The sequence below is a fragment of the Trichomycterus rosablanca genome, chromosome 4 (assembly GCF_030014385.1).
Source record: "Trichomycterus rosablanca isolate fTriRos1 chromosome 4, fTriRos1.hap1, whole genome shotgun sequence".
NCBI classification, from domain to species: Eukaryota; Metazoa; Chordata; class Actinopteri; order Siluriformes; family Trichomycteridae; genus Trichomycterus; species Trichomycterus rosablanca.
In genome coordinates, this window is record NC_085991.1 from 10,434,095 (window position 1) to 10,458,906 (window position 24,812).

At 42.4% G+C, this 24,812-nt stretch overlaps 15 non-coding genes across 15 annotated transcripts; all 15 read right to left on the minus strand.

Annotated features, from left to right (window-relative positions):
• Window positions 1–395: 395 nt before the first annotated feature.
• Window positions 396–559, minus strand: LOC134313186 (U1 spliceosomal RNA). The gene has a single exon (XR_010012081.1). It is a non-coding gene; the product is annotated as a U1 spliceosomal RNA (small nuclear RNA).
• Window positions 560–1,786: 1,227 nt separating this feature from the next.
• On the minus strand, window positions 1,787–1,950 carry LOC134313213 (U1 spliceosomal RNA). The gene has a single exon (XR_010012106.1). It is a non-coding gene; the product is annotated as a U1 spliceosomal RNA (small nuclear RNA).
• A 1,233-nt stretch (window positions 1,951–3,183) lies between these two features.
• Window positions 3,184–3,347, minus strand: LOC134313111 (U1 spliceosomal RNA). Its single transcript, XR_010012008.1, has one exon. It is a non-coding gene; the product is annotated as a U1 spliceosomal RNA (small nuclear RNA).
• A 1,580-nt stretch (window positions 3,348–4,927) lies between these two features.
• LOC134313152 (U1 spliceosomal RNA) lies at window positions 4,928–5,091 on the minus strand. Its single transcript, XR_010012048.1, has one exon. It is a non-coding gene; the product is annotated as a U1 spliceosomal RNA (small nuclear RNA).
• A 2,483-nt stretch (window positions 5,092–7,574) lies between these two features.
• LOC134313130 (U1 spliceosomal RNA) lies at window positions 7,575–7,738 on the minus strand. Its single transcript, XR_010012026.1, has one exon. It is a non-coding gene; the product is annotated as a U1 spliceosomal RNA (small nuclear RNA).
• A 1,224-nt stretch (window positions 7,739–8,962) lies between these two features.
• LOC134313196 (U1 spliceosomal RNA) lies at window positions 8,963–9,126 on the minus strand. The gene has a single exon (XR_010012090.1). It is a non-coding gene; the product is annotated as a U1 spliceosomal RNA (small nuclear RNA).
• A 1,233-nt stretch (window positions 9,127–10,359) lies between these two features.
• Window positions 10,360–10,523, minus strand: LOC134313164 (U1 spliceosomal RNA). Its single transcript, XR_010012059.1, has one exon. It is a non-coding gene; the product is annotated as a U1 spliceosomal RNA (small nuclear RNA).
• Window positions 10,524–13,012: 2,489 nt separating this feature from the next.
• LOC134313131 (U1 spliceosomal RNA) lies at window positions 13,013–13,176 on the minus strand. The gene has a single exon (XR_010012027.1). It is a non-coding gene; the product is annotated as a U1 spliceosomal RNA (small nuclear RNA).
• Window positions 13,177–14,399: 1,223 nt separating this feature from the next.
• LOC134313197 (U1 spliceosomal RNA) lies at window positions 14,400–14,563 on the minus strand. The gene has a single exon (XR_010012091.1). It is a non-coding gene; the product is annotated as a U1 spliceosomal RNA (small nuclear RNA).
• Window positions 14,564–15,796: 1,233 nt separating this feature from the next.
• LOC134313189 (U1 spliceosomal RNA) lies at window positions 15,797–15,960 on the minus strand. The gene has a single exon (XR_010012083.1). It is a non-coding gene; the product is annotated as a U1 spliceosomal RNA (small nuclear RNA).
• A 1,227-nt stretch (window positions 15,961–17,187) lies between these two features.
• LOC134313214 (U1 spliceosomal RNA) lies at window positions 17,188–17,351 on the minus strand. The gene has a single exon (XR_010012107.1). It is a non-coding gene; the product is annotated as a U1 spliceosomal RNA (small nuclear RNA).
• A 1,233-nt stretch (window positions 17,352–18,584) lies between these two features.
• Window positions 18,585–18,748, minus strand: LOC134313112 (U1 spliceosomal RNA). Its single transcript, XR_010012009.1, has one exon. It is a non-coding gene; the product is annotated as a U1 spliceosomal RNA (small nuclear RNA).
• A 1,580-nt stretch (window positions 18,749–20,328) lies between these two features.
• LOC134313153 (U1 spliceosomal RNA) lies at window positions 20,329–20,492 on the minus strand. Its single transcript, XR_010012049.1, has one exon. It is a non-coding gene; the product is annotated as a U1 spliceosomal RNA (small nuclear RNA).
• A 2,483-nt stretch (window positions 20,493–22,975) lies between these two features.
• Window positions 22,976–23,139, minus strand: LOC134313132 (U1 spliceosomal RNA). Its single transcript, XR_010012028.1, has one exon. It is a non-coding gene; the product is annotated as a U1 spliceosomal RNA (small nuclear RNA).
• A 1,224-nt stretch (window positions 23,140–24,363) lies between these two features.
• On the minus strand, window positions 24,364–24,527 carry LOC134313198 (U1 spliceosomal RNA). The gene has a single exon (XR_010012092.1). It is a non-coding gene; the product is annotated as a U1 spliceosomal RNA (small nuclear RNA).
• Window positions 24,528–24,812: the final 285 nt, after the last annotated feature.

The window sequence follows — 24,812 nt, forward strand, 5'->3', positions numbered from 1 at the left end:
ACCACAGAAATCAGGGGAGAGCGCGAACGCAGTCCCCCACTAACTTTATATATAAGTTAAATATCCTACTGTGTTTTTTCATTTTTTATTTTATTAATAATTTTGGCGATGGGTGCCCTTTTTTTGGCTTGAGCACCTGCCCCCAAAAATGTCTGTGCACGTGCCTGGCCCAGTGCTAAAGCTGATTTAAAATACCGGTCTCTTTAACGTTTGTATCAACAAGCTTTCTATGTAAGCTGCCTTTTATGTTATGCTGCCTTTCCAAAAATAGCTCTGGACGACCACTTTTGTCCCAACGCAAAAATGCCACAAATCCGTTCTCCTGATCCGAGCTGCACATCGAACAACGACGGTCGGCTAAAACCTACAAACTCTATTTTTGCCACCACAGAAATCAGGGAAGAGCGCGAACGCAGTCCCCCACTATCAGAAATTATGCAGTCGAGATTCCCACATTTGGGGAATTCGCAGCGGTCAGCACAACCGGAGTGCAATAGCTGAGCCTCGCCCTGGGTGAACCACCTTCTTGATCATGGTCTCGCCCCTGCCAGGTAAGTATGAGGTGTAGAGGCACCGCCGAACAGAGACACCGAATCACACACCGTTCAAACTCACGGTGAGCTCCACTCGTCTACTCATCACACCAGCACAAACCTCACCGAACGCAAACGCCGCTATTCTGCAACATCAAAACGACCACGCCGACATTTGCCTGAAAATAAGAAAAAAAAAAAAAAAAAAAAAAAAACACTTGGTTCAACCAAAACAGAAGAAAAAAATGATCATTTCAAATTGATCTACAAAAAAGAAAAGAAAAAAACACTGTAAAAATCCACCTGACAAGCATGCCCTTTACAGGTTTGGCATAGCTCAATCATGAAACGGTCAAATTAGCCTAAGAAATAGTGCAAACGGCTAATTATGTGCCCAGTGCTAAAGCTGATCTAAAATACCGGTCTCTTTAACGTTTGTATCAACAAGCTTTTTATGTAAACGCTGCCTATCCAAAAATAGCTCTGGACGACCACTTTTTTTCCAAGGCAAAAACGCCACAAATCCGTTCTATCCGAGCTTCAAATCGAAATACGACGAATCAGAACGAAAATCATACAGAACAAGAAAAAAATGAATACGGTCTCGCTCAATTTTACAAGCTCTTGCTTTGCCACCACAGAAATCAAGGGAAAGCGCGAACGCGGTCCCTCATTATCAGAAATTAGCGTTCTATTTCACGTTTGTATCAACAAGCTTTTTATGCAAACGCTGCCTATCCAAAAATAGCTCTGAACTACCACTTTTTGCCCCACGAATCCGTCCAATTGATCGGAACTGCACGCAAAAGAACAACGAATCAGAATGAAAATCATACAGAACAAGAAACTAATTGAATACGGTCGGCTAAAATCTACAAGCTCGAACGCAGTCCCCCACTAACTTTATATATAAGTTAAATATCCTACTGTGTTTTTTCATTTTTTATTTTATTAATAATTTTGGCGATGAGTGCCCTTTTTTTGGCTTGAGCACCTGCCCCCAAAAATGTCTGTGCACGTGCCTGGCCCAGTGCTAAAGCTGATTTAAAATACCGGTCTCTTTAACGTTTGTATCAACAAGCTTTTTATGTAAGCTGCCTTTTATGTTATGCTGCCTTTCCAAAAATAGCTCTGGACGACCACTTTTGTCCCAACGCAAAAATGCCACAAATCCGTTCTCCTGATCCGAGCTGCACATCGAACAACGACGGTCGGCTAAAATCTACAAACTCTATTTTTGCCACCACAGAAATCAGGGGAGAGCGCGAACGCAGTCCCCCACTATCAGAAATGATGCAGTCGAGATTCCCACATTTGGGGAATTCGCAGCGGTCAGCACAACCGGAGTGCAATGGCTGAGCCTCGCCCTGGGTGAACCACCTTCTTGATCATGGTCTCGCTTCTGCCAGGTAAGTATGAGGTGTAGAGGCACCGCCGAACAGAGACACCGAATCACACACCGTTCAAACTCACGGTGAGCTCCACTCGTCTACTCATCACACCAGCACAAAACGCCGCTATTCTGCAACATCAAAACGACCACGCCGACATTTGCCTGAAAATAAGAAAAAAAAACCACTTGGTTCAACCAAAACAGAAGAAAAAAATGATCATTTCAAATTGATCTACAAAAAAGAAAAAAGAAAACACTGTAAAAATCCACCTGACAAGCATGCCCTTTACATGTTTGGCATAGCTCAATCATGAAACGGTCAAATTAGCCTAAGAAATAGTGCAAACGGCTAATTATGTGCCCAGTGCTAAAGCTGATCTAAAATACCGGTCTCTTTAACGTTTGTATCAACAAGCTTTTTATGTAAACGCTGCCTATCCAAAAACAGCTCTGGACGACCACTTTTTTTCCAAGGCAAAAACGCCACAAATCCGTTCTTGATCCGAGCTGCAAATCGAAATACGACGAATCAGAATGAAAATCATACAGAACAAGAAACAAAATGAATACGGTCTCGCTCAATTTTACAAGCTCTTGCTTTGCCACCACAGAAATCAAGGGAAAGCGCGAACGCGGTCCCTCATTATCAGAAATTAGCGTTCTATTTCACGTTTGTATCAACAAGCTTTTTATGTAAACGCTGCCTATCCAAAAATAGCTCTGAACGACCACTTTTTTCCCCACGAATCCGTCCAATTGATAGGAACTGCACGCAAAAGAACAACGAATCAGAATGAAAATCATACAGAACAAGAAACTAATTGAATACGGTCGGCTAAAATCTACAAGCTCTATCTTTGCCACCACAGAAATCAGGGGAGAGCGCGAACGCAGTCCCCCACTAACTTTATATATAAGTTAAATATCCTACTGTGTTTTTTCATTTTTTATTTTATTAATAATTTTGGCGATGGGTGCCCTTTTTTTGGCTTGAGCACCTGCCCCCAAAAATGTCTGTGCACGTGCCTGGCCCAGTGCTAAAGCTGATTTAAAATACCGGTCTCTTTAACGTTTGTATCAACAAGCTTTCTATGTAAGCTGCCTTTTATGTTATGCTGCCTTTCCAAAAATAGCTCTGGACGACCACTTTTGTCCCAACGCAAAAATGCCACAAATCCGTTCTCCTGATCCGAGCTGCACATCGAACAACGACGGTCGGCTAAAACCTACAAACTCTATTTTTGCCACCACAGAAATCAGGGGAGAGCGCGAACGCAGTCCCCCACTATCAGAAATTATGCAGTCGAGATTCCCACATTTGGGGAATTCGCAGCGGTCAGCACAACCGGAGTGCAATGGCTGAGCCTCGCCCTGGGTGAACCACCTTCTTGATCATGGTCTCGCCCCTGCCAGGTAAGTATGAGGTGTAGAGGCACCGCCGAACAGAGACACCGAATCACACACCGTTCAAACTCACGGTGAGCTCCACTCGTCTACTCATCACACCAGCACAAACCTCACCGAACGCAAACGCCGCTATTCTGCAACATCAAAACGACCACGCCGACATTTGCCTGAAAATAAGAAAAAAAAAAGAAAAAAAAACACTTGGTTCAACCAAAACAGAAGAAAAAAATGATCATTTCAAATTGATCTACAAAAAAGAAAAGAAAAAACACTGTAAAAATCCACCTGACAAGCATGCCCTTTACAGGTTTGGCATAGCTCAATCATGAAACGGTCAAATTAGCCTAAGAAATAGTGCAAACGGCTAATTATGTGCCCAGTGCTAAAGCTGATCTAAAATACCGGTCTCTTTAACGTTTGTATCAACAAGCTTTTTATGTAAACGCTGCCTATCCAAAAATAGCTCTGGACGACCACTTTTTTTCCAAGGCAAAAACGCCACAAATCCGTTCTATCCGAGCTTCAAATCGAAATACGACGAATCAGAACGAAAATCATACAGAACAAGAAAAAAATGAATACGGTCTCGCTCAATTTTACAAGCTCTTGCTTTGCCACCACAGAAATCAAGGGAAAGCGCGAACGCGGTCCCTCATTATCAGAAATTAGCGTTCTATTTCACGTTTGTATCAACAAGCTTTTTATGCAAACGCTGCCTATCCAAAAATAGCTCTGAACTACCACTTTTTGCCCCACGAATCCGTCCAATTGATCGGAACTGCACGCAAAAGAACAACGAATCAGAATGAAAATCATACAGAACAAGAAACTAATTGAATACGGTCGGCTAAAATCTACAAGCTCTATCTTTGCCACCACAGAAATCAGGGAAGAGCGCGAACGCAGTCCCCCACTAACTTTATATATAAGTTAAATATCCTACTGTGTTTTTTCATTTTTTATTTTATTAATAATTTTGGCGATGGGTGCCCTTTTTTTGGCTTGAGCACCTGCCCCCAAAAATGTCTGTGCACGTGCCTGGCCCAGTGCTAAAGCTGATTTAAAATACCGGTCTCTTTAACGTTTGTATCAACAAGCTTTTTATGTAAACGCTGCCTTTCCAAAAATAGCTCTGGACGACCACTTTTGTCCCAACGCAAAAATGCCTGATCCGAGCTGCACATCGAACAAAATCTACAAACTCTATTTTTGCCACCACAGAAATCAGGGGAGAGCGCGAACGCAGTCCCCCACTAACTTTATATATAAGTTAAATATCCTACTGTGTTTTTTCATTTTTTATTTTATTAATAATTTTGGCGATGGGTGCCCTTTTTTTGGCTTGAGCACCTGCCCCCAAAAATGTCTGTGCACGTGCCTGGCCCAGTGCTAAAGCTGATTTAAAATACCGGTCTCTTTAACGTTTGTATCAACAAGCTTTTTATGTAAACGCTGCCTTTCCAAAAATAGCTCTGGACGACCACTTTTATACCAACGCAAAAATGCCACAAATCCGTTCTCCTGATCCGAGCTGCACATCGAACAACGACGGTCGGCTAAAATCTGCAAACTCTATTTTTGCCACCACAGAAATCAGGGGAGAGCGCGAACGCAGTCCCCCACTATCAGAAATTATGCAGTCGAGATTCCCACATTTGGGGAATTCGCAGCAGTCAGCACAACCAGAGTGCAATGGCTGAGCCTCGCCCTGGGTGAACCACCTTCTTGATCATGGTCTCGCCCCTGCCAGGTAAGTATGAGGTGTAGAAGCACCGCCGAACAGAGACACCGAATCACACACCGTTCAAACTCACGGTGAGCTCCACTCGTCTACTCATCACACCAGCACAAACCTCACCGAACGCAAACGCCGCTATTCTGCAACATCAAAACGACCACGCCGACATTTGCCTGAAAATAAGAAAAAAAAAAAAAAAAAAAAACACTTGGTTCAACCAAAACAGAAGAAAAAAATGATCATTTCAAATTGATCTACAAAAAAGAAAAGAAAAAACACTGTAAAAATCCACCTGACAAGCATGCCCTTTACAGGTTTGGCATAGCTCAATCATGAAACGGTCAAATTAGCCTAAAAAATAGTGCAAACGGCTAATTATGTGCCCAGTGCTAAAGCTGATCTAAAATACCGGTCTCTTTAACGTTTGTATCAACAAGCTTTTTATGTAAACGCTGCCTATCCAAAAATAGCTCTGGACGACCACTTTTTTTCCAAGGCAAAAACGCCACAAATCCATTCTATCCGAGCTTCAAATCGAAATACGACGAATCAGAATGAAAATCATACAGAACAAGAAAAAAATGAATACGGTCTCGCTCAATTTTACAAGCTCTTGCTTTGCCACCACAGAAATCAAGGGAAAGCGCGAACGCGGTCCCTCATTATCAGAAATTAGCGTTCTATTTCACGTTTGTATCAACAAGCTTTTAATGCAAACGCTGCCTATCCAAAAATAGCTCTGAACTACCACTTTTTGCCCCACGAATCCGTCCAATTGATCGGAACTGCACGCAAAAGAACAACGAATCAGAATGAAAATCATACAGAACAAGAAACTAATTGAATACGGTCGGCTAAAATCTACAAGCTCTATCTTTGCCACCACAGAAATCAGGGAAGAGCGCGAACGCAGTCCCCCACTAACTTTATATATAAGTTAAATATCCTACTGTGTTTTTTCATTTTTTATTTTATTAATAATTTTGGCGATGGGTGCCCTTTTTTTGGCTTGAGCACCTGCCCCCAAAAATGTCTGTGCACGTGCCTGGCCCAGTGCTAAAGCTGATTTAAAATACCGGTCTCTTTAACGTTTGTATCAACAAGCTTTTTATGTAAACGCTGCCTTTCCAAAAATAGCTCTGGACGACCACTTTTGTCCCAACGCAAAAATGCCTGATCCGAGCTGCACATCGAACAAAATCTACAAACTCTATTTTTGCCACCACAGAAATCAGGGGAGAGCGCGAACGCAGTCCCCCACTAACTTTATATATAAGTTAAATATCCTACTGTGTTTTTTCATTTTTTATTTTATTAATAATTTTGGCGATGGGTGCCCTTTTTTTGGCTTGAGCACCTGCCCCCAAAAATGTCTGTGCACGTGCCTGGCCCAGTGCTAAAGCTGATTTAAAATACCGGTCTCTTTAACGTTTGTATCAACAAGCTTTTTATGTAAGCTGCCTTTTATGTTATGCTGCCTTTCCAAAAATAGCTCTGGACGACCACTTTTGTCCCAACGCAAAAATGCCACAAATCCGTTCTCCTGATCCGAGCTGCACATCGAACAACGACGGTCGGCTAAAACCTACAAACTCTATTTTTGCCACCACAGAAATCAGGGGAGAGCGCGAACGCGGTCCCTCATTATCAGAAATTAGCGTTCTATTTCACGTTTGTATCAACAAGCTTTTTATGTAAACGCTGCCTATCCAAAAATAGCTCTGAACGACCACTTTTTTCCCCACGAATGCGTCCAATTGATCGGAACTGCACGCAAAAGAACAACGAATCAGAATGAAAATCATACAGAACAAGAAACTAATTGAATACGGTCGGCTAAAATCTACAAGCTCTATCTTTGCCACCACAGAAATCAGGGGAGAGCGCGAACGCAGTCCCCCACTAACTTTATATATAAGTTAAATATCCTACTGTGTTTTTTCAATTTTTATTTCATTAATAATTTTGGCGATGGGTGCTCTTTATTTGGCTTGAGCACCTGCCCCCAAAAATGTCTGTGCACGTGCCTGGCCCAGTGCTAAAGCTGATTTAAAATACCGGTCTCTTTAGTCAAGAAACTAATTGAATACGGTCGGCTAAAATCTACAAGCTCTATCTTTGCCACCACAGAAATAAGGGGAGAGCGCGAACGCAGTCCCCCACTAACTTTATATATAAGTTAAATATCCTACTGTGTTTTTTCATTTTTTATTTTATTAATAATTTTGGCGATGGGTGCCCTTTTTTTGGCTTGAGCACCTGCCCCCAAAAATGTCTGTGCACGTGCCTGGCCCAGTGCTAAAGCTGATTTAAAATACCGGTCTCTTTAACGTTTGTATCAACAAGCTTTTTATGTAAACGCTGCCTTTCCAAAAATAGCTCTGGACGACCACTTTTGTCCCAACGCAAAAATGCCACAAATCCGTTCTCCTGATCCGAGCAGCACATCGAACAACGACGGTCGGCTAAAATCTGCAAACTCTATTTTTGCCACCACAGAAATCAGGGGAGAGCGCGAACGCAGTCCCCCACAATCAGAAATTATGCAGTCGAGATTCCCACATTTGGGGAATTCGCAGCGGTCAGCACAACCGGAGTGCAATGGCTGAGCCTCGCCCTGGGTGAACCACCTTCTTGATCATGGTCTCGCCCCTGCCAGGTAAGTATGAGGTGTAGAGGCACCGCCGAACAGAGACACCGAATCACACACCGTTCAAACTCACGGTGAGCTCCACTCGTCTACTCATCACACCAGCACAAACCTCACCGAACGCAAACGCCGCTATTCTGCAACATCAAAACGACCACGCCGACATTTGCCTGAAAATAAGAAAAAAAAAAAAAAAAAAAAAACACTTGGTTCAACCAAAACAGAAGAAAAAAATGATCATTTCAAATTGATCTACAAAAAAGAAAAGAAAAAAACACTGTAAAAATCCACCTGACAAGCATGCCCTTTACAGGTTTGGCATAGCTCAATCATGAAACGGTCAAATTAGCCTAAGAAATAGTGCAAACGGCTAATTATGTGCCCAGTGCTAAAGCTGATCTAAAATACCGGTCTCTTTAACGTTTGTATCAACAAGCTTTTTATGTAAACGCTGCCTATCCAAAAATAGCTCTGGACGACCACTTTTTTTCCAAGGCAAAAACGCCACAAATCCGTTCTATCCGAGCTTCAAATCGAAATACGACGAATCAGAACGAAAATCATACAGAACAAGAAAAAAATGAATACGGTCTCGCTCAATTTTACAAGCTCTTGCTTTGCCACCACAGAAATCAAGGGAAAGCGCGAACGCGGTCCCTCATTATCAGAAATTAGCGTTCTATTTCACGTTTGTATCAACAAGCTTTTTATGCAAACGCTGCCTATCCAAAAATAGCTCTGAACTACCACTTTTTGCCCCACGAATCCGTCCAATTGATCGGAACTGCACGCAAAAGAACAACGAATCAGAATGAAAATCATACAGAACAAGAAACTAATTGAATACGGTCGGCTAAAATCTACAAGCTCGAACGCAGTCCCCCACTAACTTTATATATAAGTTAAATATCCTACTGTGTTTTTTCATTTTTTATTTTATTAATAATTTTGGCGATGAGTGCCCTTTTTTTGGCTTGAGCACCTGCCCCCAAAAATGTCTGTGCACGTGCCTGGCCCAGTGCTAAAGCTGATTTAAAATACCGGTCTCTTTAACGTTTGTATCAACAAGCTTTTTATGTAAGCTGCCTTTTATGTTATGCTGCCTTTCCAAAAATAGCTCTGGACGACCACTTTTGTCCCAACGCAAAAATGCCACAAATCCGTTCTCCTGATCCGAGCTGCACATCGAACAACGACGGTCGGCTAAAATCTACAAACTCTATTTTTGCCACCACAGAAATCAGGGGAGAGCGCGAACGCAGTCCCCCACTATCAGAAATGATGCAGTCGAGATTCCCACATTTGGGGAATTCGCAGCGGTCAGCACAACCGGAGTGCAATGGCTGAGCCTCGCCCTGGGTGAACCACCTTCTTGATCATGGTCTCGCTCCTGCCAGGTAAGTATGAGGTGTAGAGGCACCGCCGAACAGAGACACCGAATCACACACCGTTCAAACTCACGGTGAGCTCCACTCGTCTACTCATCACACCAGCACAAAACGCCGCTATTCTGCAACATCAAAACGACCACGCCGACATTTGCCTGAAAATAAGAAAAAAAAACCACTTGGTTCAACCAAAACAGAAGAAAAAAATGATCATTTCAAATTGATCTACAAAAAAGAAAAAAGAAAACACTGTAAAAATCCACCTGACAAGCATGCCCTTTACATGTTTGGCATAGCTCAATCATGAAACGGTCAAATTAGCCTAAGAAATAGTGCAAACGGCTAATTATGTGCCCAGTGCTAAAGCTGATCTAAAATACCGGTCTCTTTAACGTTTGTATCAACAAGCTTTTTATGTAAACGCTGCCTATCCAAAAACAGCTCTGGACGACCACTTTTTTTCCAAGGCAAAAACGCCACAAATCCGTTCTTGATCCGAGCTGCAAATCGAAATACGACGAATCAGAATGAAAATCATACAGAACAAGAAACAAAATGAATACGGTCTCGCTCAATTTTACAAGCTCTTGCTTTGCCACCACAGAAATCAAGGGAAAGCGCGAACGCGGTCCCTCATTATCAGAAATTAGCGTTCTATTTCACGTTTGTATCAACAAGCTTTTTATGTAAACGCTGCCTATCCAAAAATAGCTCTGAACGACCACTTTTTTCCCCACGAATCCGTCCAATTGATAGGAACTGCACGCAAAAGAACAACGAATCAGAATGAAAATCATACAGAACAAGAAACTAATTGAATACGGTCGGCTAAAATCTACAAGCTCTATCTTTGCCACCACAGAAATCAGGGGAGAGCGCGAACGCAGTCCCCCACTAACTTTATATATAAGTTAAATATCCTACTGTGTTTTTTCATTTTTTATTTTATTAATAATTTTGGCGATGGGTGCCCTTTTTTTGGCTTGAGCACCTGCCCCCAAAAATGTCTGTGCACGTGCCTGGCCCAGTGCTAAAGCTGATTTAAAATACCGGTCTCTTTAACGTTTGTATCAACAAGCTTTCTATGTAAGCTGCCTTTTATGTTATGCTGCCTTTCCAAAAATAGCTCTGGACGACCACTTTTGTCCCAACGCAAAAATGCCACAAATCCGTTCTCCTGATCCGAGCTGCACATCGAACAACGACGGTCGGCTAAAACCTACAAACTCTATTTTTGCCACCACAGAAATCAGGGGAGAGCGCGAACGCAGTCCCCCACTATCAGAAATTATGCAGTCGAGATTCCCACATTTGGGGAATTCGCAGCGGTCAGCACAACCGGAGTGCAATAGCTGAGCCTCGCCCTGGGTGAACCACCTTCTTGATCATGGTCTCGCCCCTGCCAGGTAAGTATGAGGTGTAGAGGCACCGCCGAACAGAGACACCGAATCACACACCGTTCAAACTCACGGTGAGCTCCACTCGTCTACTCATCACACCAGCACAAACCTCACCGAACGCAAACGCCGCTATTCTGCAACATCAAAACGACCACGCCGACATTTGCCTGAAAATAAGAAAAAAAAAAAAAAAAAAAAAAAAAACACTTGGTTCAACCAAAACAGAAGAAAAAAATGATCATTTCAAATTGATCTACAAAAAAGAAAAGAAAAAAACACTGTAAAAATCCACCTGACAAGCATGCCCTTTACAGGTTTGGCATAGCTCAATCATGAAACGGTCAAATTAGCCTAAGAAATAGTGCAAACGGCTAATTATGTGCCCAGTGCTAAAGCTGATCTAAAATACCGGTCTCTTTAACGTTTGTATCAACAAGCTTTTTATGTAAACGCTGCCTATCCAAAAATAGCTCTGGACGACCACTTTTTTTCCAAGGCAAAAACGCCACAAATCCGTTCTATCCGAGCTTCAAATCGAAATACGACGAATCAGAACGAAAATCATACAGAACAAGAAAAAAATGAATACGGTCTCGCTCAATTTTACAAGCTCTTGCTTTGCCACCACAGAAATCAAGGGAAAGCGCGAACGCGGTCCCTCATTATCAGAAATTAGCGTTCTATTTCACGTTTGTATCAACAAGCTTTTTATGCAAACGCTGCCTATCCAAAAATAGCTCTGAACTACCACTTTTTGCCCCACGAATCCGTCCAATTGATCGGAACTGCACGCAAAAGAACAACGAATCAGAATGAAAATCATACAGAACAAGAAACTAATTGAATACGGTCGGCTAAAATCTACAAGCTCTATCTTTGCCACCACAGAAATCAGGGAAGAGCGCGAACGCAGTCCCCCACTAACTTTATATATAAGTTAAATATCCTACTGTGTTTTTTCATTTTTTATTTTATTAATAATTTTGGCGATGGGTGCCCTTTTTTTGGCTTGAGCACCTGCCCCCAAAAATGTCTGTGCACGTGCCTGGCCCAGTGCTAAAGCTGATTTAAAATACCGGTCTCTTTAACGTTTGTATCAACAAGCTTTTTATGTAAACGCTGCCTTTCCAAAAATAGCTCTGGACGACCACTTTTGTCCCAACGCAAAAATGCCTGATCCGAGCTGCACATCGAACAAAATCTACAAACTCTATTTTTGCCACCACAGAAATCAGGGGAGAGCGCGAACGCAGTCCCCCACTAACTTTATATATAAGTTAAATATCCTACTGTGTTTTTTCATTTTTTATTTTATTAATAATTTTGGCGATGGGTGCCCTTTTTTTGGCTTGAGCACCTGCCCCCAAAAATGTCTGTGCACGTGCCTGGCCCAGTGCTAAAGCTGATTTAAAATACCGGTCTCTTTAACGTTTGTATCAACAAGCTTTTTATGTAAGCTGCCTTTTATGTTATGCTGCCTTTCCAAAAATAGCTCTGGACGACCACTTTTGTCCCAACGCAAAAATGCCACAAATCCGTTCTCCTGATCCGAGCTGCACATCGAACAACGACGGTCGGCTAAAACCTACAAACTCTATTTTTGCCACCACAGAAATCAGGGGAGAGCGCGAACGCGGTCCCTCATTATCAGAAATTAGCGTTCTATTTCACGTTTGTATCAACAAGCTTTTTATGTAAACGCTGCCTATCCAAAAATAGCTCTGAACGACCACTTTTTTCCCCACGAATGCGTCCAATTGATCGGAACTGCACGCAAAAGAACAACGAATCAGAATGAAAATCATACAGAACAAGAAACTAATTGAATACGGTCGGCTAAAATCTACAAGCTCTATCTTTGCCACCACAGAAATCAGGGGAGAGCGCGAACGCAGTCCCCCACTAACTTTATATATAAGTTAAATATCCTACTGTGTTTTTTCAATTTTTATTTCATTAATAATTTTGGCGATGGGTGCTCTTTATTTGGCTTGAGCACCTGCCCCCAAAAATGTCTGTGCACGTGCCTGGCCCAGTGCTAAAGCTGATTTAAAATACCGGTCTCTTTAGTCAAGAAACTAATTGAATACGGTCGGCTAAAATCTACAAGCTCTATCTTTGCCACCACAGAAATCAGGGGAGAGCGCGAACGCAGTCCCCCACTAACTTTATATATAAGTTAAATATCCTACTGTGTTTTTTCATTTTTTATTTCATTAATAATTTTGGCGATGGGTGCCCTTTTTTTGGCTTGAGCACCTGCCCCCAAAAATGTCTGTGCACGTGCCTGGCCCAGTGCTAAAGCTGATTTAAAATACCGGTCTCTTTAACGTTTGTATCAACAAGCTTTTTATGTAAACGCTGCCTTTCCAAAAATAGCTCTGGACGACCACTTTTGTCCCAACGCAAAAATGCCACAAATCCGTTCTCCTGATCCGAGCAGCACATCGAACAACGACGGTCGGCTAAAATCTGCAAACTCTATTTTTGCCACCACAGAAATCAGGGGAGAGCGCGAACGCAGTCCCCCACAATCAGAAATTATGCAGTCGAGATTCCCACATTTGGGGAATTCGCAGCGGTCAGCACAACCGGAGTGCAATGGCTGAGCCTCGCCCTGGGTGAACCACCTTCTTGATCATGGTCTCGCCCCTGCCAGGTAAGTATGAGGTGTAGAGGCACCGCCGAACAGAGACACCGAATCACACACCGTTCAAACTCACGGTGAGCTCCACTCGTCTACTCATCACACCAGCACAAACCTCACCGAACGCAAACGCCGCTATTCTGCAACATCAAAACGACCACGCCGACATTTGCCTGAAAATAAGAAAAAAAAAAAAAGAAAAAAACACTTGGTTCAACCAAAACAGAAGAAAAAAATGATCATTTCAAATTGATCTACAAAAAAGAAAAGAAAAAAACACTGTAAAAATCCACCTGACAAGCATGCCCTTTACAGGTTTGGCATAGCTCAATCATGAAACGGTCAAATTAGCCTAAGAAATAGTGCAAACGGCTAATTATGTGCCCAGTGCTAAAGCTGATCTAAAATACCGGTCTCTTTAACGTTTGTATCAACAAGCTTTTTATGTAAACGCTGCCTATCCAAAAATAGCTCTGGACGACCACTTTTTTTCCAAGGCAAAAACGCCACAAATCCGTTCTATCCGAGCTTCAAATCGAAATACGACGAATCAGAACGAAAATCATACAGAACAAGAAAAAAATGAATACGGTCTCGCTCAATTTTACAAGCTCTTGCTTTGCCACCACAGAAATCAAGGGAAAGCGCGAACGCGGTCCCTCATTATCAGAAATTAGCGTTCTATTTCACGTTTGTATCAACAAGCTTTTTATGCAAACGCTGCCTATCCAAAAATAGCTCTGAACTACCACTTTTTGCCCCACGAATCCGTCCAATTGATCGGAACTGCACGCAAAAGAACAACGAATCAGAATGAAAATCATACAGAACAAGAAACTAATTGAATACGGTCGGCTAAAATCTACAAGCTCGAACGCAGTCCCCCACTAACTTTATATATAAGTTAAATATCCTACTGTGTTTTTTCATTTTTTATTTTATTAATAATTTTGGCGATGAGTGCCCTTTTTTTGGCTTGAGCACCTGCCCCCAAAAATGTCTGTGCACGTGCCTGGCCCAGTGCTAAAGCTGATTTAAAATACCGGTCTCTTTAACGTTTGTATCAACAAGCTTTTTATGTAAGCTGCCTTTTATGTTATGCTGCCTTTCCAAAAATAGCTCTGGACGACCACTTTTGTCCCAACGCAAAAATGCCACAAATCCGTTCTCCTGATCCGAGCTGCACATCGAACAACGACGGTCGGCTAAAATCTACAAACTCTATTTTTGCCACCACAGAAATCAGGGGAGAGCGCGAACGCAGTCCCCCACTATCAGAAATGATGCAGTCGAGATTCCCACATTTGGGGAATTCGCAGCGGTCAGCACAACCGGAGTGCAATGGCTGAGCCTCGCCCTGGGTGAACCACCTTCTTGATCATGGTCTCGCTCCTGCCAGGTAAGTATGAGGTGTAGAGGCACCGCCGAACAGAGACACCGAATCACACACCGTTCAAACTCACGGTGAGCTCCACTCGTCTACTCATCACACCAGCACAAAACGCCGCTATTCTGCAACATCAAAACGACCACGCCGACATTTGCCTGAAAATAAGAAAAAAAAACCACTTGGTTCAACCAAAACAGAAGAAAAAAATGATCATTTCAAATTGATCTACAAAAAAGAAAAAAGAAAACACTGTAAAAATCCACCTGACAAGCATGCCCTTTACATGTTTGGCATAGCTCAATCATGAAACGGTCAAATTAGCCTAAGAAATAGTGCAAACGGCTAATTATGTGCCCAGTGCTAAAGCTGATCTAAAATACCGGTCTCTTTAACGTTTGTATCAACAAGCTTTTTATGTAAACGCTGCCTATCCAAAAACAGCTCTGGACGACCACTTTTTTTCCAAGGCAAAAACGCCACAAATCCGTTCTTGATCCGAGCTGCAAATCGAAATACGACGAATCAGAATGAAAATCATACAGAACAAGAAACAAAATGAATACGGTCTCGCTCAATTTTACAAGCTCTTGCTTTGCCACCACAGAAATCAAGGGAAAGCGCGAACGCGGTCCCTCATTATCAGAAATTAGCGTTCTATTTCACGTTTGTATCAACAAGCTTTTTATGTAAACGCTGCCTATCCAAAAATAGCTCTGAACGACCACTTTTTTCCCCACGAATCCGTCCAATTGATAGGAACTGCACGCAAAAGAACAACGAATCAGAATGAAAATCATACAGAACAAGAAACTAATTGAATACGGTCGGCTAAAATCTACAAGCTCTATCTTTGCCACCACAGAAATCAGGGGAGAGCGCGAACGCAGTCCCCCACTAACTTTATATATAAGTTAAATATCCTACTGTGTTTTTTCATTTTTTATTTTATTAATAATTTTGGCGATGGGTGCCCTTTTTTTGGCTTGAGCACCTGCCCCCAAAAATGTCTGTGCACGTGCCTGGCCCAGTGCTAAAGCTGATTTAAAATACCGGTCTCTTTAACGTTTGTATCAACAAGCTTTCTATGTAAGCTGCCTTTTATGTTATGCTGCCTTTCCAAAAATAGCTCTGGACGACCACTTTTGTCCCAACGCAAAAATGCCACAAATCCGTTCTCCTGATCCGAGCTGCACATCGAACAACGACGGTCGGCTAAAACCTACAAACTCTATTTTTGCCACCACAGAAATCAGGGAAGAGCGCGAACGCAGTCCCCCACTATCAGAAATTATGCAGTCGAGATTCCCACATTTGGGGAATTCGCAGCGGTCAGCACAACCGGAGTGCAATAGCTGAGCCTCGCCCTGGGTGAACCACCTTCTTGATCATGGTCTCGCCCCTGCCAGGTAAGTATGAGGTGTAGAGGCACCGCCGAACAGAGACACCGAATCACACACCGTTCAAACTCACGGTGAGCTCCACTCGTCTACTCATCACACCAGCACAAACCTCACCGAACGCAAACGCCGCTATTCTGCAACATCAAAACGACCACGCCGACATTTGCCTGAAAATAAGAAAAAAAAAAAAAAAAAAAAAAAAACACTTGGTTCAACCAAAACAGAAGAAAAAAATGATCATTTCAAATTGATCTACAAAAAAGAAAAGAAAAAAACACTGTAAAAATCCACCTGACAAGCATGCCCTTTACAGGTTTGGCATAGCTCAATCATGAAACGGTCAAATTAGCCTAAGAAATAGTGCAAACGGCTAATTATGTGCCCAGTGCTAAAGCTGATCTAAAATACCGGTCTCTTTAACGTTTGTATCAACAAGCTTTTTATGTAAACGCTGCCTATCCAAAAATAGCTCTGGACGACCACTTTTTTTCCAAGGCAAAAACGCCACAAATCCGTTCTATCCGAGCTTCAAATCGAAATACGACGAATCAGAACGAAAATCATACAGAACAAGAAAAAAATGAATACGGTCTCGCTCAATTTTACAAGCTCTTGCTTTGCCACCACAGAAATCAAGGGAAAGCGCGAACGCGGTCCCTCATTATCAGAAATTAGCGTTCTATTTCACGTTTGTATCAACAAGCTTTTTATGCAAACGCTGCCTATCCAAAAATAGCTCTGAACTACCACTTTTTGCCCCACGAATCCGTCCAATTGATCGGAACTGCACGCAAAAGAACAACGAATCAGAATGAAAATCATACAGAACAAGAAACTAATTGAATACGGTCGGCTAAAATCTACAAGCTCGAACGCAGTCCCCCACTAACTTTATATATAAGTTAAATATCCTACTGTGTTTTTTCATTTTTTATTTTATTAATAATTTTGGCGATGAGTGCCCTTTTTTTGGCTTGAGCACCTGCCCCCAAAAATGTCTGTGCACGTGCCTGGCCCAGTGCTAAAGCTGATTTAAAATACCGGTCTCTTTAACGTTTGTATCAACAAGCTTTTTATGTAAGCTGCCTTTTATGTTATGCTGCCTTTCCAAAAATAGCTCTGGACGACCACTTTTGTCCCAACGCAAAAATGCCACAAATCCGTTCTCCTGATCCGAGCTGCACATCGAACAACGACGGTCGGCTAAAATCTACAAACTCTATTTTTGCCACCACAGAAATCAGGGGAGAGCGCGAACGCAGTCCCCCACTATCAGAAATGATGCAGTCGAGATTCCCACATTTGGGGAATTCGCAGCGGTCAGCACAACCGGAGTGCAATGGCTGAGCCTCGCCCTGGGTGAACCACCTTCTTGATCATGGTCTCGCTTCTGCCAGGTAAGTATGAGGTGTAGAGGCACCGCCGAACAGAGACACCGAATCACACACCGTTCAAACTCACGGTGAGCTCCACTCGTCTACTCATCACACCAGCACAAAACGCCGCTATTCTGCAACATCAAAACGACCACGCCGACATTTGCCTGAAAATAAGAAAAAAAAACCACTTGGTTCAACCAAAACAGAAGAAAAAAATGATCATTTCAAATTGATCTACAAAAAAGAAAAAAGAAAACACTGTAAAAATCCACCTGACAAGCATGCCCTTTACATGTTTGGCATAGCTCAATCATGAAACGGTCAAATTAGCCTAAGAAATAGTGCAAACGGCTAATTATGTGCCCAGTGCTAAAGCTGATCTAAAATACCGGTCTCTTTAACGTTTGTATCAACAAGCTTTTTATGTAAACGCTGCCTATCCAAAAACAGCTCTGGACGACCACTTTTTTTCCAAGGCAAAAACGCCACAAATCCGTTCTTGATCCGAGCTGCAAATCGAAATACGACGAATCAGAATGAAAATCATACAGAACAAGAAACAAAATGAATACGGTCTCGCTCAATTTTACAAGCTCTTGCTTTGCCACCACAGAAATCAAGGGAAAGCGCGAACGCGGTCCCTCATTATCAGAAATTAGCGTTCTATTTCACGTTTGTATCAACAAGCTTTTTATGTAAACGCTGCCTATCCAAAAATAGCTCTGAACGACCACTTTTTTCCCCACGAATCCGTCCAATTGATAGGAACTGCACGCAAAAGAACAACGAATCAGAATGAAAATCATACAGAACAAGAAACTAATTGAATACGGTCGGCTAAAATCTACAAGCTCTATCTTTGCCACCACAGAAATCAGGGGAGAGCGCGAACGCAGTCCCCCACTAACTTTATATATAAGTTAAATATCCTACTGTGTTTTTTCATTTTTTATTTTATTAATAATTTTGGCGATGGGTGCCCTTTTTTTGGCTTGAGCACCTGCCCCCAAAAATGTCTGTGCACGTGCCTGGCCCAGTGCTAAAGCTGATTTAAAATACCGGTCTCTTTAACGTTTGTATCAACAAGCTTTCTATGTAAGCTGCCTTTTATGTTATGCTGCCTTTCCAAAAATAGCTCTGGACGACCACTTTTGTCCCAACGCAAAAATGCCACAAATCCGTTCTCCTGATCCGAGCTGCACATCGAACAACGACGGTCGGCTAAAACCTACAAACTCTATTTTTGCCACCACAGAAATCAGGGGAGAGCGCGAACGCAGTCCCCCACTATCAGAAATTATGCAGTCGAGATTCCCACATTTGGGGAATTCGCAGCGGTCAGCACAACCGGAGTGCAATGGCTGAGCCTCGCCCTGGGTGAACCACCTTCTTGATCATGGTCTCGCCCCTGCCAGGTAAGTATGAGGTGTAGAGGCACCGCCGAACAGAGACACCGAATCACACACCGTTCAAACTCACGGTGAGCTCCACTCGTCTACTCATCACACCAGCACAAACCTCACCGAACGCAAACGCCGCTATTCTGCAACATCAAAACGACCACGCCGACATTTGCCTGAAAATAAGAAAAAAAAAAGAAAAAAAAACACTTGGTTCAACCAAAACAGAAGAAAAAAATGATCATTTCAAATTGATCTACAAAAAAGAAAAGAAAAAACACTGTAAAAATCCACCTGACAAGCATGCCCTTTACAGGTTTGGCATAGCTCAATCATGAAACGGTCAAATTAGCCTAAGAAATAGTGCAAACGGCTAATTATGTGCCCAGTGCTAAAGCTGATCTAAAATACCGGTCTCTTTAACGTTTGTATCAACAAGCTTTTTATGTAAACGCTGCCTATCCAAAAATAGCTCTGGACGACCACTTTTTTTCCAAGGCAAAAACGCCACAAATCCGTTCTATCCGAGCTTCAAATCGAAATACGACGAATCAGAACGAAAATCATACAGAACAAGAAAAAAATGAATACGGTCTCGCTCAATTTTACAAGCTCTTGCTTTGCCACCACAGAAATCAAGGGAAAGCGCGAACGCGGTCCCTCATTATCAGAAATTAGCGTTCTATTTCACGTTTGTATCAACAAGCTTTTTATGCAAACGCTGCCTATCCAAAAATAGCTCTGAACTACCACTTTTTGCCCCACGAATCCGTCCAATTGATCGGAACTGCACGCAAAAGAACAACGAATCAGAATGAAAATCATACAGAACAAGAAACTAATTGAATACGGTCGGCTAAAATCTACAAGCTCTATCTTTGCCACCACAGAAATCAGGGAAGAGCGCGAACGCAGTCCCCCACTAACTTTATATATAAGTTAAATATCCTACTGTGTTTTTTCATTTTTTATTTTATTAATAATTTTGGCGATGGGTGCCCTTTTTTTGGCTTGAGCACCTGCCCCCAAAAATGTCTGTGCACGTGCCTGGCCCAGTGCTAAAGCTGATTTAAAATACCGGTCTCTTTAACGTTTGTATCAACAAGCTTTTTATGTAAACGCTGCCTTTCCAAAAATAGCTCTGGACGACCACTTTTGTCCCAACGCAAAAATGCCTGATCCGAGCTGCACATCGAACAAAATCTACAAACTCTATTTTTGCCACCACAGAAATCAGGGGAGAGCGCGAACGCAGTCCCCCACTAACTTTATATATAAGTTAAATATCCTACTGTGTTTTTTCATTTTTTATTTTATTAATAATTTTGGCGATGGGTGCCCTTTTTTTGGCTTGAGCACCTGCCCCCAAAAATGTCTGTGCACGTGCCTGGCCCAGTGCTAAAGCTGATTTAAAATACCGGTCTCTTTAACGTTTGTATCAACAAGCTTTTTATGTAAACGCTGCCTTTCCAAAAATAGCTCTGGACGACCACTTTTATACCAACGCAAAAATGCCACAAATCCGTTCTCCTGATCCGAGCTGCACATCGAACAACGACGGTCGGCTAAAATCTGCAAACTCTATTTTTGCCACCACAGAAATCAGGGGAGAGCGCGAACGCAGTCCCCCACTATCAGAAATTATGCAGTCGAGATTCCCACATTTGGGGAATTCGCAGCAGTCAGCACAACCAGAGTGCAATGGCTGAGCCTCGCCCTGGGTGAACCACCTTCTTGATCATGGTCTCGCCCCTGCCAGGTAAGTATGAGGTGTAGAAGCACCGCCGAACAGAGACACCGAATCACACACCGTTCAAACTCACGGTGAGCTCCACTCGTCTACTCATCACACCAGCACAAACCTCACCGAACGCAAACGCCGCTATTCTGCAACATCAAAACGACCACGCCGACATTTGCCTGAAAATAAGAAAAAAAAAAAAAAAAAAAAACACTTGGTTCAACCAAAACAGAAGAAAAAAATGATCATTTCAAATTGATCTACAAAAAAGAAAAGAAAAAACACTGTAAAAATCCACCTGACAAGCATGCCCTTTACAGGTTTGGCATAGCTCAATCATGAAACGGTCAAATTAGCCTAAAAAATAGTGCAAACGGCTAATTATGTGCCCAGTGCTAAAGCTGATCTAAAATACCGGTCTCTTTAACGTTTGTATCAACAAGCTTTTTATGTAAACGCTGCCTATCCAAAAATAGCTCTGGACGACCACTTTTTTTCCAAGGCAAAAACGCCACAAATCCATTCTATCCGAGCTTCAAATCGAAATACGACGAATCAGAACGAAAATCATACAGAACAAGAAAAAAATGAATACGGTCTCGCTCAATTTTACAAGCTCTTGCTTTGCCACCACAGAAATCAAGGGAAAGCGCGAACGCGGTCCCTCATTATCAGAAATTAGCGTTCTATTTCACGTTTGTATCAACAAGCTTTTAATGCAAACGCTGCCTATCCAAAAATAGCTCTGAACTACCACTTTTTGCCCCACGAATCCGTCCAATTGATCGGAACTGCACGCAAAAGAACAACGAATCAGAATGAAAATCATACAGAACAAGAAACTAATTGAATACGGTCGGCTAAAATCTACAAGCTCTATCTTTGCCACCACAGAAATCAGGGAAGAGCGCGAACGCAGTCCCCCACTAACTTTATATATAAGTTAAATATCCTACTGTGTTTTTTCATTTTTTATTTTATTAATAATTTTGGCGATGGGTGCCCTTTTTTTGGCTTGAGCACCTGCCCCCAAAAATGTCTGTGCACGTGCCTGGCCCAGTGCTAAAGCTGATTTAAAATACCGGTCTCTTTAACGTTTGTATCAACAAGCTTTTTATGTAAACGCTGCCTTTCCAAAAATAGCTCTGGACGACCACTTTTGTCCCAACGCAAAAATGCCTGATCCGAGCTGCACATCGAACAAAATCTACAAACTCTATTTTTGCCACCACAGAAATCAGGGGAGAGCGCGAACGCAGTCCCCCACTAACTTTATATATAAGTTAAATATCCTACTGTGTTTTTTCATTTTTTATTTTATTAATAATTTTGGCGATGGGTGCCCTTTTTTTGGCTTGAGCACCTGCCCCCAAAAATGTCTGTGCACGTGCCTGGCCCAGTGCTAAAGCTGATTTAAAATACCGGTCTCTTTAACGTTTGTATCAACAAGCTTTTTATGTAAGCTGCCTTTTATGTTATGCTGCCTTTCCAAAAATAGCTCTGGACGACCACTTTTGTCCCAACGCAAAAATGCCACAAATCCGTTCTCCTGATCCGAGCTGCACATCGAACAACGACGGTCGGCTAAAACCTACAAACTCTATTTTTGCCACCACAGAAATCAGGGGAGAGCGCGAACGCGGTCCCTCATTATCAGAAATTAGCGTTCTATTTCACGTTTGTATCAACAAGCTTTTTATGTAAACGCTGCCTATCCAAAAATAGCTCTGAACGACCACTTTTTTCCCCACGAATGCGTCCAATTGATCGGAACTGCACGCAAAAGAACAACGAATCAGAATGAAAATCATACAGAACAAGAAACTAATTGAATACGGTCGGCTAAAATCTACAAGCTCTATCTTTGCCACCACAGAAATCAGGGGAGAGCGCGAACGCAGTCCCCCACTAACTTTATATATAAGTTAAATATCCTACTGTGTTTTTTCAATTTTTATTTCATTAATAATTTTGGCGATGGGTGCTCTTTATTTGGCTTGAGCACCTGCCCCCAAAAATGTCTGTGCACGTGCCTGGCCCAGTGCTAAAGCTGATTTAAAATACCGGTCTCTTTAGTCAAGAAACTAATTGAATACGGTCGGCTAAAATCTACAAGCTCTATCTTTGCCACCACAGAAATAAGGGGAGAGCGCGAACGCAGTCCCCCACTAACTTTATATATAAGTTAAATATCCTACTGTGTTTTTTCATTTTTTATTTTATTAATAATTTTGGCGATGGGTGCCCTTTTTTTGGCTTGAGCACCTGCCCCCAAAAATGTCTGTGCACGTGCCTGGCCCAGTGCTAAAGCTGATTTAAAATACCGGTCTCTTTAACGTTTGTATCAACAAGCTTTTTATGTAAACGCTGCCTTTCCAAAAATAGCTCTGGACGACCACTTTTGTCCCAACGCAAAAATGCCACAAATCCGTTCTCCTGATCCGAGCAGCACATCGAACAACGACGGTCGGCTAAAATCTGCAAACTCTATTTTTGCCACCACAGAAATCAGGGGAGAGCGCGAACGCAGTCCCCCACAATCAGAAATTATGCAGTCGAGATTCCCACATTTGGGGAATTCGCAGCGGTCAGCACAACCGGAGTGCAATGGCTGAGCCTCGCCCTGGGTGAACCACCTTCTTGATCATGGTCTCGCCCCTGCCAGGTAAGTATGAGGTGTAGAGGCACCGCCGAACAGAGACACCGAATCACACACCGTTCAAACTCACGGTGAGCTCCACTCGTCTACTCATCACACCAGCACAAACCTCACCGAACGCAAACGCCGCTATTCTGCAACATCAAAACGACCACGCCGACATTTGCCTGAAAATAAGAAAAAAAAAAAAAAAAAAAAAACACTTGGTTCAACCAAAACAGAAGAAAAAAATGATCATTTCAAATTGATCTACAAAAAAGAAAAGAAAAAAACACTGTAAAAATCCACCTGACAAGCATGCCCTTTACAGGTTTGGCATAGCTCAATCATGAAACGGTCAAATTAGCCTAAGAAATAGTGCAAACGGCTAATTATGTGCCCAGTGCTAAAGCTGATCTAAAATACCGGTCTCTTTAACGTTTGTATCAACAAGCTTTTTATGTAAACGCTGCCTATCCAAAAATAGCTCTGGACGACCACTTTTTTTCCAAGGCAAAAACGCCACAAATCCGTTCTATCCGAGCTTCAAATCGAAATACGACGAATCAGAACGAAAATCATACAGAACAAGAAAAAAATGAATACGGTCTCGCTCAATTTTACAAGCTCTTGCTTTGCCACCACAGAAATCAAGGGAAAGCGCGAACGCGGTCCCTCATTATCAGAAATTAGCGTTCTATTTCACGTTTGTATCAACAAGCTTTTTATGCAAACGCTGCCTATCCAAAAATAGCTCTGAACTACCACTTTTTGCCCCACGAATCCGTCCAATTGATCGGAACTGCACGCAAAAGAACAACGAATCAGAATGAAAATCATACAGAACAAGAAACTAATTGAATACGGTCGGCTAAAATCTACAAGCTCGAACGCAGTCCCCCACTAACTTTATATATAAGTTAAATATCCTACTGTGTTTTTTCATTTTTTATTTTATTAATAATTTTGGCGATGAGTGCCCTTTTTTTGGCTTGAGCACCTGCCCCCAAAAATGTCTGTGCACGTGCCTGGCCCAGTGCTAAAGCTGATTTAAAATACCGGTCTCTTTAACGTTTGTATCAACAAGCTTTTTATGTAAGCTGCCTTTTATGTTATGCTGCCTTTCCAAAAATAGCTCTGGACGACCACTTTTGTCCCAACGCAAAAATGCCACAAATCCGTTCTCCTGATCCGAGCTGCACATCGAACAACGACGGTCGGCTAAAATCTACAAACTCTATTTTTGCCACCACAGAAATCAGGGGAGAGCGCGAACGCAGTCCCCCACTATCAGAAATGATGCAGTCGAGATTCCCACATTTGGGGAATTCGCAGCGGTCAGCACAACCGGAGTGCAATGGCTGAGCCTCGCCCTGGGTGAACCACCTTCTTGATCATGGTCTCGCTCCTGCCAGGTAAGTATGAGGTGTAGAGGCACCGCCGAACAGAGACACCGAATCACACACCGTTCAAACTCACGGTGAGCTCCACTCGTCTACTCATCACACCAGCACAAAACGCCGCTATTCTGCAACATCAAAACGACCACGCCGACATTTGCCTGAAAATAAGAAAAAAAAACCACTTGGTTCAACCAAAACAGAAGAAAAAAATGATCATTTCAAATTGATCTACAAAAAAGAAAAAAGAAAACACTGTAAAAATCCACCTGACAAGCATGCCCTTTACATGTTTGGCATAGCTCAAT